The following is a 16859-nucleotide window of genomic DNA, read 5'->3' on the forward strand; positions in this document are numbered from 1 at the left end:
TTCAGTTTTCTCACTCTGAGTTTTTGTATCTTGCTGCCCACCCTCCTCTCCCCTTGTAGGCAATGTGTGGTGGCCTCCTCTCTGGACCTTAAGGAGGTACGAGAAACCACTCGACGACCTTTTAGAGCGTTAGGTCTGGGGTAGTGTTAGTTGTGCAGCTTGGTTCTTACTAGTCTGTACAGGGACTGGGATGGGTCTTACTAGTCTGTACAGGGACTGAGTTGGGTCTTACTAGTCTGTACAGGGACTGGGTTTGGTCTTACTAGTCTGTACAGGGACTGGGTTGGGTCTTACTAGTCTGTACAGGGACTGGGTTGGGTCTTACTAGTCTGTACAGGGACTGGGTTGGGTCTTACTAGTCTGTACAGGGACTGGGTTGGGTCTTACTAGTCTGTACAGGGACTGGGTTGGGTCTACTAGTCTGTACAGGGACTGGATTGCGTCTTATTAATATGTACAGAGACTGAGTTATTATTATTATTATTATTATTATTATGAGTTGGGTCTTACTAGTCTGTATAAGGACTGGCTTGGGTGCGGGCGCATCTTCTCCCTGTAGTAGGTTATTCCACTTTTCCATTACCGGTGCATGAGAATGTATAAGTTTTAAAAAATACTATTGCTTCCAAGTTGTACAAAAATAATGTTTAATTTTTTTTCATATCTGCAATCTCATTCTGCAGAGCCCAGTTTGGGTGGGCATGTTTTACGTTAGCACTATTCATGGTTTGTGGGATGGTCAGAGAAACAGTGCAGTGATCAGCTATCTTCATCAGTACCATAGACAATGTATGCAGTGCAGTACATACGCCCATGCATGATGCCTGCTCAATTCAAATAGAAAACACAAGACCCCCGTTCTCAGGAGAACTCAGTGGGAGGGGGGTCCTAGTGACTAGACACTCAGTAATCACATGTGGACTTGTAATTTTAGAATGCCCCTGTTATGGAGCTTTACTTAACTTCCCACTTGTTCCAAACATATCATATAATATTGCATTTTTGTTTTCCAGCAAATTACAATCTACCTAAAACTTTTTGTAAAGGCTGAAAGATCTCATCCTGGAGCCTCCGAGTCCTACGAGTCCCCCAGTCCAGGTCCTGGACCAGTGGGAAGTATATGAGGACATATCTGGGACTGGAAGGAAATTTTATGTTCATATCATTAGCAAAGAAAGATCCTGGAAGCCTCCAAGGTCAATTCCACCGAAGACTGACGTCAAGGTAAAGAGATACAAGTGTGTTTTCTTAGAATGAGTAGTAAAGGAGAACAATAACATCCAATTGCTGCCAATTTAACAACACCCAGGTGGTCTATTTTATGCACATGCAAACTAATAAGTAAACATATCAGTCCTGATTCATCAATACCGGCATTTTACATGATGAACTATGCAATGGATACCCCAAGTTCAGGAAAAGGTGGGCTTCTCCTTATGAATTGTCCATCAACAGTAATGCTGCCCCCAGCGAGAGAATGGCATACATCTGTGTTGTAATTTAGTTCTCTAGTTCTCTTTTAGAGGTTAATATATTCCGAATAATTAAATGTTGGGGTGCGGTATGTGCGCACGCTGAGTTTTTGGTGCAGACATTTTCTGCACAAGAAAACGCACCTTATGGCATAAAAATGCATATTTATAAACCCTCTGCTACCAGCAGAGGGTGCCGGTTATTCTCTTTGCCATTTGGATGCTGGTCTTGGAGGAGGAAGGAGCTGTTGGAGCCCTCTGCTGAAGTTGCTACGGTGGCTGCAGTGCTGACTGCAGAAGTCTGTTGTTGGGTTCCCTGGTGTCTGTCTTCCTTTCCCGGTGTGTTGCGTCAGTGCAGCAGTGAGGCTAGTAACCTTCACCTGCCCACTCACTAGCCAGGGACTTTTGTAGGGTTTTTTCATGGCTTCAGGTTCCTGCTCGGCGACAGGTGAGGAACCTGTATAGGGACTGGCTAGGAGTGCAGGATACAGTGGCAGATAAGTGTTAAAGTGTCCCTGGTGTGCCCCTTGTTTGTAGTGGTGTGACCCCTGTTGGTGTCTGTTTTGGCTCACACCAGACCGTCTCCAGTCCGTGCCGTGACAAAGGAAAAAATAAGCAACGTGCGCACAGCACTACAGAATTCTCATTGACTTTGCTGGCATAAGGATAGACCTGCAGATTTGGGCCTCAATCTGAATGATAAACTGCACCAAAAAACGCACCATGCGCACACACTCATAAAATTAAAATCTGAAAATGTTGTTTGGTTTTTTTTTTATATTAAAGGAGTTCTCTATATGGCACAAAACCTTTTCATTGGAAGGGTTTCCCAAAAATAATGATCAGTCTGAGATCCTCAGTGATCAGCAAGAAGATCTCAGCAGCATGTGCTCACTTTCTCTGTAGCACCACCAGAGGACAAAAGAGGTATTACACCCTTTTAATTAAAGTCAATAGGCTGTCCGTGCAACACAGAGACCTGTGTATCCAACAAAGTGACACTCAATCAATGTAGATGATCTCCTCTCTGACTTACATCTCAGGATCTAAAATCGGAGACCCCAATAAACATATAATTCTTTAATAGATTGCAAGTGTCAACTGTTAGTAAAATTACTAGGATTACAACATATTGATCCATGTGAAAAAAAGTAAAGTCTATTGATCTAATTTGCTTGTAAGAATCAATGTATGAATAGTATTTGCATATAATAGTTGGCCCAACTGCAGATGGCACCGCTGCATTGTGGGCTGGTGAACTGCTCGGCATCTGGGCTCAGTGACCCTCGGTGATACTTTTTTGTACCGCACTCAGAATGCTACAAGAGAGAATGACACTTATTATAAATAATTCAGGAAGGAAATTAACACAGTTTACTCATGCATGTAAGGAAGTATGTTCAGCGGGGTATGTTGGATTTTGCATGAGCACAGATGGAGCTGAGAGCATGTGCCAGGCAGAGCCAGATTTTTTTCTTGTTTTTTTTTGGGGGGGGGTCGGGAAAGTCTAGGTGCTGAGTTCCTTATATAAAACATTCAGCAGACTTATCTGGATTACATGAGGAAAAAAGTATGAAAAACCGTGCATTGTAAAACTGGAGAAATAATCCATAGTGAGTCATGACAGATTAGTCATTGCTTTGCTTTTCTGCCCTGTGGAAATAGCAAAATACCTTATCCGTTGGTTGCTCATTTGCTGCCATTGGGGAACACTACTGATTGCATTTGCGAAATGCAAAATCTGTAATGGAGCCCCTTCATTACATATGTGTCACAATTCACCTTGGTTCTGCACCTTGTAGAGCCATTGGGTTTTGTCTATTGCTCAGTTGTTTGTATTTCCCGGGTCTTTGCCGGTGGGCGGGGCTTGTTTGGTGCCTCGTTCCGGTAATCGCCTTGCTTTATCTTTGGGCTGTTTCCACTGGAACGTCGCCATTGATAGTTCCTGCTCTGCAGTGTGCACTTCTGGTTCCTGTGTCCCGTTGCTCTAACTCCTTTCCCTGTCCACCACTCCGTCTGTCTTGTCTGTGCTCCCTGACTTCCTGACCCTCCGTTTGTCTGGTTCCCTCAATCCCAATTCCCCCCTTTTGTGTTGACGTTCCCCTTTGGCTTCTGACCCTGGATTGCTCTCTGACTACTGCTCTCCATCTGTATCTGACGTTATCTCTCCACTACAGACCTTAGGCTTCCACGTGACTTCAGTTCCTCTTTCTCCTTTGCACTGACGTGACCTCCCGGCTCTGACTCTCGGCGTGTACGACCATTCTGCTACCTCCCCATCTAGATACTGGTGACATCTAGTGGGCAGACGCCGCATTACACCTAGGAGTTCCACATCTCTCCTGTGTACCTGCGCCCCCTGGTGGTAGCATTACAATATGCCATTTATAGTACTGGTATCTTCTCATTTGACATATGGCGCTTTGTTCATTCTCATGCACCAGGATGCAGGATACTGCTGCCTCTGCCAACCTTACCGATAGGCCCATGTTCTCAACTATAACGTAGCACCCCTGAGGTATCAGGTGCCACAAAATGTAACCTGTAGAATCCCAAACCCCGAATATCCATGCCAGTCAACACACCAGCACCCTCAGGCCACATACACAACCCCAATTCCAGACTGGGAGACTGCCTAGCAACAGGTAAAAGGGATGTCCACTTATTGGCTAATTGCCACCCAATCTGTAGGGAGAGACCCAGCAAGGGGAGGGGCGTGTGGTCAGTTGGGAAGTTGGCAGGAAGGCGTGTGGAGGAAGAAGTCAAGGAGAGGAGAGGCGGAAGTAGAGAGTTGAGAGTGTAAGTACAGAAAGAAGGGAAAAGACCTGAAGTAACAACGAAATGCTGTAACAGGAGTGAGGGACTGTGGAGTAAGGAACCAGGACTCCAGGAACTGTGGGTTACCTGTGGAGCTATAATACTCCAGGAACCGCGGGACGCCTATGGAAGTCTGGAACTTAGGCTCACAGGACTCAGCACAAAGCGGGGTGCAGACCCTAGGACAGCGGGACACTTTATGGTCAACTGTTAATTCTGCCAGGTGAGGGGATCTCCAGGGTCCCTCACTAACCAAAGAGTCTGAGGCAGCAGCAGCAAAGAGGGGACCTGGGACAAGGGACAGAAGTCCACCCATTAAATAGTCCAAGCTGCCTGCAATAGGACCAAGACTGAAACGGAGAGGCTTCCTCAGAATCTCTAGGCCATGGGAGCCCACCACCAACAAGTGTGCATGGAGGACAGCTAACTCAGGTCACAGCTGGCACAGACAACAAGGGGAGCGGGAACACCTGTAACCGGCACCAGCGGGTCCAGGTACCAGCCACAAGTAAAAGGCAAGTGGAAACTGCAATACCGGTGTGGACTGTTTCCTTCTCTCCTCCGTACCAATACACTGACTGTCCCCTACCATTACCCCCTCATCATCCACTGCTGGGACATAGCCCTGCTTGCGGAGGGCCCAAAACACCTAAGCTGCACCACTCCACCAGCCCCAGCAGGACCCTGCAGCGGCGGCTTCAATAACCTGGCCGCACACTGCAAGTGGCATAGTTGAAATTTTTTTTTTCCATTTTTCACCTTTTTTTATTGGACCGACCCCAGGGTTACGGAACCGGGCATTGGCTGTGACCACGACCACGACTGTTTACCCCTGCACACTTCACAACTGGGACTGAGTACCCCACAGTCCCTGGGGTGTCACAGTATCATTTAAAGAGAACCTGTCAGGTCCTCTATGCCCTCCACGCCAGAGCATTGATACCTACCATATATGCCCAAATTCCCTTCCTAACCAGGCGTGTATAATGCTATTCACTAATATGAATGTATAAAAAAAAATACTCATAAACCTCGCTGTCTCTATGCTAATTAGGCCAGTGACTCGTCGCAGATGATGTTTCCCCAGAATAGTCATGATCTCTGTGAGCTATCTTTACCGTCAGCTCTTGGAAATCTTGCGCATGCGCGCAGCTCAGCACAGTACATGTCCTGGCTTCATTAGGTGCATGACTGAAAGTTCAGCAGACGTGTACATGTGCCGTCTTTTAAACTTCCGGTCATGTGCAGTCCGCCTAATGAAGTCGGGAAGCGTACATCCTGCTTCTGCATTAACATGACCAAAATGAGTCGTGCGCATGCGCGTGATTTCCTGGAGCTGGTAGTGATGCCACCTCGTGGATATCTTGATATCACGCCCATAGGGATGTGATAACATGGAAAAAGGGCTGACTAGTATTGGGAACTAGCACCCCTTAGACTAGTCACAGGCCTTATTAGCACAGGGACAACGAGATTTATAACTCGCACACATTCATATAAGTGAATAGCATTAGACATGGCTGGTAAACATCCAGAAAAAGTGGAGAGGACTTGTATGATGGATCTCACTGGCACAATACACATGCTGCTCTTCAGTTTTATCGGAAAGCAACATTTGTACAAGGTTTCATGTGTATTATGTGCCGTTCAGCATATCTCATGGACAGGCATCCCCCAAAGTAGTCAGATATGTTTTCTAAGGGGCACTTTGCACACTACGACATAGCAGGTGCAATGTCGGTGGGGTCAAATGGAAAGTGACGCACATCCGGCGTCGCAGGCGATATCGTAGTGTGCAAATCCTTTTTGATACGATTAACGAGCGCAAAAGCATCGTAATCGTATCATCTGTGTTGCGTCGGTCATTTCCATCATTTGGAAAAGACCGATGTTACGATGTTGTTCCTCGCTCCTGCGGCAGCACACATCACTGTGTGTGAAGCCGCAGGAGCGAGGAACATCTCCTACCTGCGTCCCGACCGGCAATGCGGAAGGACGGAGGTGGGCGGGATGTTTACGTCCCGCTCATCTCCGCCCCTCCGCTTCTATTGGCCGCCTGCCGTGTGACGTCGCAGTGACGCCACACGACCCGCCCCCTTAATAAGGAGGCGGGTCGCCGGCCAGAGCAACGTCGCAGGGCAGGTGAGTGCATGTGAAGCTGCCGTAGCGATAAAGTTCGCTACGCCAGCAATCACAAGATATCGCATCTGCGAAGGGGGCGGGGACTAATCGTGCTCGGCATCGCAAGCATCGGCTAGCGATGTCGCAGTGTCCAAAGTGCCCCTTAGGCAACCTTAGGCAACCTCAACAATGAGGAGCCAAGATGGCACAGCAGCTGCTTTCCAATGCCCCATTTTGAGATGAAATTAAGCCCCGTGACGGAGATTTAGACAGACACTATGCCTTCAATCAGTCCTAATAAAAAGTCTGGCTATGATGTATGCTTTATTAAGATATACAGATTGTATAAAAGGATTTCCGACCCTCTCCGCCAGAATGAAGAATCTCTGAAAAACAAGTTTTCCCTCTGAAGGTCTTAGGACGCAGAACAGCATCAGACCTTGGCTAATAATTTAAATTTATAAGCACCATCTTATCCTGCTACATTGGTATGGTCTCTCATTGCTTCAACTGGAAACAGCGGATTTCCGGAATTTTAATTGTTAGAAAATTATCATTGAGTTTTTATTTAAAGAAGACATTAATCAGATGAGAGAGCCCCTCAAAAAGATTCCCTGATCAGTGCCACTGTGTACCCCGGACTGTGCGGCATCTAAGGTATTTATTCAGATGGCACTTATTATTTACTAGCTGTAGTACCCGGTGCTGCTCGGGATAGTAGCTAAGTGTCTCTGTCCCTCTCTGTCTATCTCTGTTTCTCTGTCTATCTCTCTATCCAACACTCTCTGCCTCCCTCAGACTTTGTCTCTTTCTTTATTTGTCTCTCTCTATCTCTTTCTCCCAGTCTTTCTCTCATTGTCTGTCTCTCTATAGCTGTCTCTCTCTCTAAATTTCTGTCTTCCTCTGTCTCTCTCGGTTTCTCTCTCTGTCTCCATCTGTTTCTTTTTCTCTGTCTGTCTCTTTGTTTCTGTCTCTCTATCTGTCTCTGTTTGTCTCTATCTCTGTCTCTTTCTCTGTCTCTCTCTATCTCTGTCTGTCTCTATCCCTGTTTGTCTCAGTCTGTCTCTTTGTCTGTCTCTCTGTCTCTGTTTCTCTCTCTGTCTTTTTCTAAGCTTCTTATACTATGAATGTCCTTTGTTCCTATAGCGACCAATCACAGCTGCTATTAATAACCTGTAGCTTCCAGCTCCAATCACTTTATTGTAAGCAGGTTTTTTAGCAAATAACTGTAAAGAGCAGGGTTAAATTTTCCCCTCAAAACATAGTCTATGACATTCCCTGAGTCACATGAGGCAGCTGTGCAAAATTGTGTGATTGTAAATGCGACGGTGCAGATTCCTTTAGCGGACATACATACACATACAAATACACATAGACACACACATACATACATGCATACACATGCACACACATACACACATATACACACATACATATGTACATACACACATACATACACACATATACACACACATACATATGTACATACACACACATATGTACATACACACACACATACATACACACACACACACATGCATACACACATATACACACACATACATATGTACATACACACACATACATACACACAAATACATATTGTTACGGGGGGCTATCTGATAAGAACCTAAAGGAGTATCAGACAGTCAGGGTCCACCGTGCAAAGACTCTGCTGCAGACTATGGCAGAGTGCACTACCTCTGTTAACTCACAGAAGGATATAATAAGTAAGTAAAGCAATTCCTCCCTTACTTGGAGGGTGTGTGGAATGATCTCTGTTAATAATCACAGAGACAAATGCAATGTGTGCAAAATGGCACCTACCTAGGTCCGCTCTTCTAGTGGTGCAAAAGAGACGAACAGCAGCGTAAGCCGCACAAAGCTCCTACCTGCGTTCGCTCCACTAGTGTGCGAGGACACGAACCACTAGATATGGCACCTGCCTAGGTCCGCTCTTCTAGTGGTGCAAAAGAGACGAACAGCAGCGTAAGCCGCACAAAGCTCCTACCTCTGTTCGCTCCCCTAGTGTGCGAGGATACGAACAACTGCCAGACGCAGTATAAGGAACGTTACCCTAGCGGCAACGTCCACCTACGAGTAGAATCACAAGGCCCAGCCAGACCATGTGCCTCAGGCACCTGCCTATGTCCGCTCCCCTAAGAGGTAAGGATACGGACAGCAGCCGAAGCTGTAAGGTGTAAGAACGCTACCCTGCCGGTAGCGCTCACCTAGCATAGACAGAGGAATGCCTAGAGGAACGCGCACAGAGCGTCTACTCATATGCATGAACCAAGAGGACTGAGCACCATGCGGCGTGTGTCAGGGTCTTATATAGACTCTGTGCCTCAACCAAGATGGAGGACACCAGAGCCAATCCGCTGCCAGAACGACAGGAGTGACGTCATGCTGGCCTATCACCGAGCAAGCCGTCACAAGCACATGACCAGCGACCAATCGGCATAGAAGGTGTCAGAGACATGTGACCTCGTGTCAGCGATGATGTCACCCGCACATGTGCAATGGCTCCAAGATTGGACTTAGTCTCCGGCGCTCGCACATGTGCAGTAGCAAGAAATCTGGACTTAGTCTCCAGCACTCGCACATGTGCAGTAGCAAGAAATCTGGACATAGTCTCCAGTGCTCGCAGCAACCGTAACAGTACCTCCCCCTCAAGGGCCCCCCTCCCGGCGACGCAGGTAATTGGCAACTAAGTCGGGAGCATGGACAGCCTCCTCAGGCTCCCAAGAGCGATGTTCCGGGCCATAGCCCTTCCAATCTATCAAGAAGAACCTGCGTCCTCTAACCATCTTAGAACCAACTATGGCTCGTACCTCATAGCTAGAGCAAGAGGAATCAGAGGCAGGAGAGTGCACTTCACGAGCGTGAGGTAAAATAGCCGGCTTTAGCAGTGAGACATGGAATTTGTCATGAATCCTAAGATGGACAGGTAACTTCAATTGATAGACTACAGGATTTACCTGTCGAAGAACCTCATAAGGACCCAGGAAGCGAGGAGCAAATTTGACAGAGCTCACTCTAAGTCTCACGTGTTTTGCAGAGAGCCACACAAAGTCCCCTGGAGAAAAGACAGGAGCCGGGCGACGAAACCGATCGGACACCGTCTTCATACGGTCCTTAGCTGCTTGGATCGACTCTTGAGTCCGATCCCAAACCTCTCTGGCATTAGTTGCCCAGTCGGCCACAAGAGGAGGAGGTGCAGCGGCGGGAAACGGTACCGGTACCCTAGGGTGTTGCCCATTATTGAGTACGAACGGTGTCTGCCCAGTGGCCTCAGCCAGCGAATTGTTAAGGGCAAATTCTGCCCAGGGTAGGAGGGAGGACCAGTTATCGTGGTTCTCAGCAACAAAGTGTCGAAGGTATATAATCATAGATTGATTGGTACGTTCAACCAAACCATTAGTCTCCGGATGGTATGCCGAAGAGAGATTCAACTCAATTTGCAGAAGGCTACAAAGATCTCGCCAGAAACGGGAAGTAAATTGTGGGCCTCTATCACAAATGATACGATCTGGCATCCCGTGAAGCCTAAAGACATGCTTGAGGAATAGTTTGGCTAGTACCCTGGAAGATGGGATTCTCGATAACGGTACGAGATGAACCATCCGGGAGAAATGGTCCGTAATGACCCACACAAATCTATGTCCCTGTGAACATGGAAGATCACCTACAAAGTCCATGCCTACCACCTCCCATGGTCTATCTGGCACTGGTAAAGGATGCAAGAGCCCAGCCGGTCTCTGCCGTAATGGACGGTTGCGAGCACACGAGTAGCACGAACCGACATATCTCTTGACGTGGCTGGCTAAGTGTGGCCACCAATACCACCTCTCCAGTAACTCTCGTGTCCGCCTAATACCAAAATGCCCACCCACCTTTGAGGTGTGGGCCCATGACAGTATATCATTCTGTCGATCAGGCGGAACAAAGGTCTTGCCCGGTGGGATTTGGTCTAACGTCACAGGGGAGAGCGTATGAAAAACCCTGGAGGGAAGGATAAGACGAGGTTCGTCAATCTCTTCCTGGGTAGAAAGCATAGAGCGAGACAGGGCGTCTGCCTTGTTATTCTTACTCCCAGACAAATAGTTGATGGAGAAGTGAAAGCGGGAGAAAAACAAGGACCAGCGGGCTTGGCGAGGATTCAGACGCTGAGCGGTTTGTAAGTACGTCAGATTCTTATGGTCTGTATAGACCTGGAAAGGATGTTTCGCTCCTTCCAGCAAGTGACGCCACTCCTCCAAGGCTAATCTCAAGGCGAGCAGTTCCCTATCCCCAATGGTATAGTTTCTCTCTGCCGGTGAAAAGGTTTTAGCAAAGAAGAAACACGGCCTTTTTCTACCTGCACCGTTCTTTTGATACAAGACCGCACCAGCACCCACTGAAGAGGCATCAACCTCTAAGAGGAAGGGCTTACTCTCATCGGGTCTTTGAAGAACGGGAGCAGTTGAAAAGTGTCTTTTTACTGCCTCAAAAGCCTGAGATGTCTCAGTAGACCAGGCTTTGGGATTAGCACCTTTCTTAGTCAAGGCCACCAAAGGGGCCACCAAAGTAGAAAAATGGGGTATGAACTGCCTGTAATAATTTATGAATCCTAAGAAGCGTTGCACCGCCTTCAAGGAATGAGGTTCGGACCATTGCAGGACAGCAGAGAGCTTCGCAGGATCCATAGCCAGACCCTCTTGTGAGATAATGTAACCCAAAAAAGGCAATGAGGACTGCTCGAATACACATTTCTCGAGTTTAGCAAACAATGAGTGCTCCCTTAAACGGGAAAGGACACGAACGACATCCTGACGATGAGTCTCCAGATCAGGAGAAAAAATCAGGATGTCGTCCAGATACACCACTACTGAGGATAACAGTAAATCCCTGAACACATCGTTTACGAAGTCCTGAAATACTGCGGGTGCATTACATAACCCAAAAGGCATGACGAGGTATTCATAGTGACCGTCTCGGGTGTTAAAAGCGGTCTTCCATTCGTCACCCTTTCGAATTCGTACCAAGTTATATGCACCCCGCAGATCCAACTTCGTAAAAACTTGAGCTCCTCTCAGTCTGTCAAAGAGCTCCGAAATTAAAGGTAATGGGTATTTGTTCTTTATTGTGATTGCGTTGAGACCCCTGTAATCTATGCAGGGACGCAAATCACCCTCTTTCTTCCGAACAAAGAAAAACCCAGCTCCGGCGGGAGAGACAGACTTACGAATGAACCCCTTCTCTAAGCTCTCTCTTATATAGGTCGACATGGCCTCCGACTCAGGTATCGACAGGGGGTAAACCCTGCCTTTAGGTGGAACCGAACCTGGGATAAGGTCTATGGCACAGTCATACGGCCTATGGGGTGGAAGAACCTCAGCACCCTGTTTGGAGAACACGTCAGCGAAATCCAAATAGGGTGTAGGTATGGGAGAGAGATCAGTTGATGCAACCGCAACGACCTTAGGTGGTAAGGGAAGACATCGGGACTGACATTTCGAACCCCAACTAATAATGCTGTCAGACTCCCAGTCAATGTGAGGAGCATGAGTCCGAAGCCATGGAAGGCCCAGAAGGACGTCGTCTATACCCTCAGGCAAAACAAGAAAATAAATCTCCTCTATGTGACCCTGAGACAGGGAAAGGCGCAAGGGAACTGTCCTCAATGTAATGGAGTCAGACAACATAGTTCCATTAACAACACGGACAGGAATAGGCGCATCTAACATGATAGAGGGAATATTGTGTCCCTTTACAAATCCTGAGGACACAAAAATCCCGTCAGCTCCGGAATCCACAAAAGCCATAATAGGCCATGTATTCTCAGATAACGAGAGCTGACCTGGGATACAACACTTAGAGGGTGCAGAAGACGTCTCTAGTAACCCCCCTCTAATGGTTACTAGGCCAGGGAGTTTCCCTGATGACTAGGACACTTGTTGGCATAGTGCCCAGCCTGACGACATACGTAACATATAGGAGGACCAGACTTGCGTAGTCTGGAGAACGTATGACCTAACTCCATAGGAGTGGGAGATGTTTCAGATGCTGAGGAAGATGGTAGTGGACCCTCAACAACTGGAATAGCCCGATGCTTAGGGCGTGAGGAAGAGACCTCGAGTCTACGTTCCTTATGGCGTACATCGATCCTCGTTGCTACTGTGATCAAGTCCTCCAGAGAAGCAGGGACCTCACGAGTAGCAAGGGCATCCTTGACATAGCCTGCCAACCCTCTCCAGAAGATAGGAATCAACACCTTCTCTGGCCAATCTAGTTCTGCCACCAGAGTTCTAAAAGCAATGGCATAAGAACTAGTGGATAACGAACCCTGAGATAGATCTAACAGTCTCAGGGCCGCATCATGGGTAACCTGCGGACCCATGAATACCGCCTTAAGAGCATCAAGAAAGTCTTGATGTCTCAGAGTAACCACATCAGAGCGCTCCCATAGGGGAGTCGCCCATTCTAAGGCTTTGTCCTGAAGTAAGGAGATGATAAAGCCTACTCTGGACCTCTCCGTAGAGAAGCGAGAAGAGTTGACCTCTAGGTGTATCTGACACTGACTAATGAAACCACGACATGATCTGGCATCGCCAGAATATCTGTTTGGCAGAGCAAGTCGAGGATCATGTGCAGATGTCACCATGGTCTGAGGTTTATCCTCTATACTCTTGAGCCGTGACTCAAGTACTTGTATGTAACGGTGTAACTGCTGATATTCTGCCATAACTGCCAGACCCTTGGCTCAGTCCTAATGTTACGGGGGGCTATCTGATAAGAACCTAAAGGAGTATCAGACAGTCAGGGTCCACCGTGCAAAGACTCTGCTGCAGACTATGGCAGAGTGCACTACCTCTGTTAACTCACAGAAGGATATAATAAGTAAGTAAAGCAATTCCTCCCTTACTTGGAGGGTGTGTGGAATGATCTCTGTTAATAATCACAGAGACAAATGCAATGTGTGCAAAATGGCACCTACCTAGGTCCGCTCTTCTAGTGGTGCAAAAGAGACGAACAGCAGCGTAAGCCGCACAAAGCTCCTACCTGCGTTCGCTCCACTAGTGTGCGAGGACACGAACCACTAGATATGGCACCTGCCTAGGTCCGCTCTTCTAGTGGTGCAAAAGAGACGAACAGCAGCGTAAGCCGCACAAAGCTCCTACCTCTGTTCGCTCCCCTAGTGTGCGAGGATACGAACAACTGCCAGACGCAGTATAAGGAACGTTACCCTAGCGGCAACGTCCACCTACGAGTAGAATCACAAGGCCCAGCCAGACCATGTGCCTCAGGCACCTGCCTATGTCCGCTCCCCTAAGAGGTAAGGATACGGACAGCAGCCGAAGCTGTAAGGTGTAAGAACGCTACCCTGCCGGTAGCGCTCACCTAGCATAGACAGAGGAATGCCTAGAGGAACGCGCACAGAGCGTCTACTCATATGCATGAACCAAGAGGACTGAGCACCATGCGGCGTGTGTCAGGGTCTTATATAGACTCTGTGCCTCAACCAAGATGGAGGACACCAGAGCCAATCCGCTGCCAGAACGACAGGAGTGACGTCATGCTGGCCTATCACCGAGCAAGCCGTCACAAGCACATGACCAGCGACCAATCGGCATAGAAGGTGTCAGAGACATGTGACCTCGTGTCAGCGATGATGTCACCCGCACATGTGCAATGGCTCCAAGATTGGACTTAGTCTCCGGCGCTCGCACATGTGCAGTAGCAAGAAATCTGGACTTAGTCTCCAGCGCTCGCACATGTGCAGTAGCAAGAAATCTGGACATAGTCTCCAGTGCTCGCAGCAACCGTAACACATATGTACATACACACATATGCACATACACATACACACACCTATACACACATACATATTGTACATAGACGCATACACACACACATACATACACACACACATACACACACACACATACACACACACACACACATACACACATACACACACATACACACATACATACACACACACACACATATATCACACAAATACATACATACACACATACTTTATTTTTTTATTTATTTATTTTTTTATATAGCGCTAACATATTCCGCAGCGCTTTACATACATCAGGAATAAACATACACACACATACATACATACATACACACATATATATCACACAAATGCATACATACACACACATACACACACACAGACACTGTAACACCTGCCTGGATCAACAGACTCAGATGGGATCTAATGGACAGGCTAGAGGGAAGCCACTCACCATGCAGGACTCCCAGAACCCTGAAACCCTTTAACCCCTATACAGGGATTTGGAATTACACAGGGCCCTGGAGATCACTACCTGTGGAAGGCTGCAGTCTGAGAGAGTAGTCGTCAGGCAGGGTAAAACCAGGAATAGCAGAACAGGGACAGAATTGGCAGACAAGGACGTAATCAGAAAACGTAGCAGAGGTCAAATCCGGATCGGGCAGCGAGGTACAAAAACAGCAGGCAGAAGGGTAGTCAGAAAACACGCAGAAGTCAGCACACAGGAATCACAAAACAGAATAGGGGGATCAGGAGCCAGGAAATCAGAACTATCTCTGGCAGAGGTCAACAGACAGGAGGGGAACTAAGAAGGGTGTGGTGTCTTCCCATTGGCTGTAGGTGAACGCTGGCAACTTCAGCTGGAAGACACATGCCACCCACAGTCAGCCAGTGGTACTGCAGATCCCAAGATAACCCAGCCCAGTGGATGATCGGAGCCTGCGCCCACCGGTGCCACTGGCATAGACTCCTCTCCCATCACCAGCACCATCCATGGCAGGAACACAGCGTCGCCTGGCGATCAGAGCAGAAGTCGCTGGAGCAGACTCCGGTAGCGACTTAACACACACACACATACACACACATACATACATACATACATACACACACACACACACACACACACACACATACATACACAAATACATCCACACACATATATCACACAAATACACACATACACACACATACACACATACATACATACACACACACACACACACACATACACACATACATACACACACAGCTATATATATTAGATTCTGTGGCCTAATTTACTAATTGATCATTCCTGAGCAAACCAAAGACCTCTTGTTAAATTCCCTGTATGGTGTCATCATAAGGGGATGGGAAAGGAGGAACATGGCACTGGGGCACGAGCTTTACCCAACTGGGAATAGTGCATGATACAGGTGACACTGGCCCACAAGAATATTACTATAAACCAGGACACTCTTTACGGTCACTTAGATACAGAAGCTTTGTGATCTCAATAGCTCAGAATATTAGCAGTTTGGGAGCAATGTATATACACAGGCAATCTAGGACACCATGACGGTTGGCACACAGTTTTAGCATGCAACAGGGAGGAAGGATCATTAGTCCTGCAATCGGTTTGAGAAAACACCTCCGCAGACGGCCACTCAGTGCCCAGAGAAATGCAATAAAAGAGCGACCGCCATTTTAATTTAGATTACATAAATCAATAGTATACATGAAAATAAGCAACTCTGTAATATATCTTATCAGATAGAAACGCTTCTTTCTCCTCCAGGGCTGATCTTTTTATTTTCAAAACTCTCGATTTCCAAGTACAATCTGTATTCATTGGAGACAGATTTTACTATTACTGAGATAGGAGATGACAGTTGGTGCTGATGAGATTCTATGTAGATGGAAGGGGAAATTAGGAGGGAGGAGATCTGCCTCTAGATCCTCGAGGCTTCCTCCTCCTCCTCCCCATAGAATCTCATGAGTCGCAACTGCCATCCCCTGTCTCAGCAATGGGAAACTCTGCAATCTCTGAAGACAGATTTCACATCCCCTCTGTTTTTGATAACCAGCCAAGGTAAAGCAGACAGCTGAGGGTTGCAGCCTGCAGTTGTCTGCTGTACCCAAGCTGGTTATCAAAAATAGGCTGGAGCCCACATTTTTTTTTTTTCATTTCCTATCCGCATTTGTTTGCAGGGCAATTGCCTCCATTTTGCTCATTTTTGCATTTTTGCAGCCCCATAGTCCTTACTATGACTATTGTAATGCCATTTTACAGCACACTAATTTGAGTCTTCATTGACTTATATGGGGTTCCATATCTGGGGTCAAGTTTGGGTCATGTCTGAGTCCCAAACTGAACTTTTATATAAAGTCCGGTCAAACCCGGCAGAACCGAACTTCCACAGGTCCGCTCATCTCTAGTTTTATATCTATTAAAGCATTATTTCCAATATTACAAGTTATCCCATACCCACGGAAAAGGGGATAACTTGCTGATCCCTTAGGGTCCAAACTTTGGAACCCCCTATGATTCCAAGAAAGAGGCTTAGAACCATGAGAATAGAGCACTCCAGCCCCATCTTGAATGAAGCAAATATGCACAAATTACATCCCCCCTTTCATTGCGTACTTCCTGAGATAGCCAAGGACAGTGCTCT

General features: G+C 47.2%; 1 protein-coding gene across 1 annotated transcript in view; it reads left to right on the forward strand.

Annotated features, from left to right (window-relative positions):
• Nucleotides 1-1065: 1065 nt before the first annotated feature.
• Nucleotides 1066-16859, forward strand: part of ARHGAP15 (Rho GTPase activating protein 15) — an 892712-nt gene continuing 876918 nt past the window's right edge. The window contains exon 1 of the mRNA XM_075318806.1: nt 1066-1224. The gene's annotated coding sequence lies outside the window, so the exon portion shown is untranslated. The remainder of the gene's footprint in view (nt 1225-16859) is intronic.

Source organism: Anomaloglossus baeobatrachus, chromosome 7, assembly GCF_048569485.1.
Source record: "Anomaloglossus baeobatrachus isolate aAnoBae1 chromosome 7, aAnoBae1.hap1, whole genome shotgun sequence".
NCBI classification, from domain to species: domain Eukaryota; kingdom Metazoa; phylum Chordata; class Amphibia; order Anura; family Aromobatidae; genus Anomaloglossus; species Anomaloglossus baeobatrachus.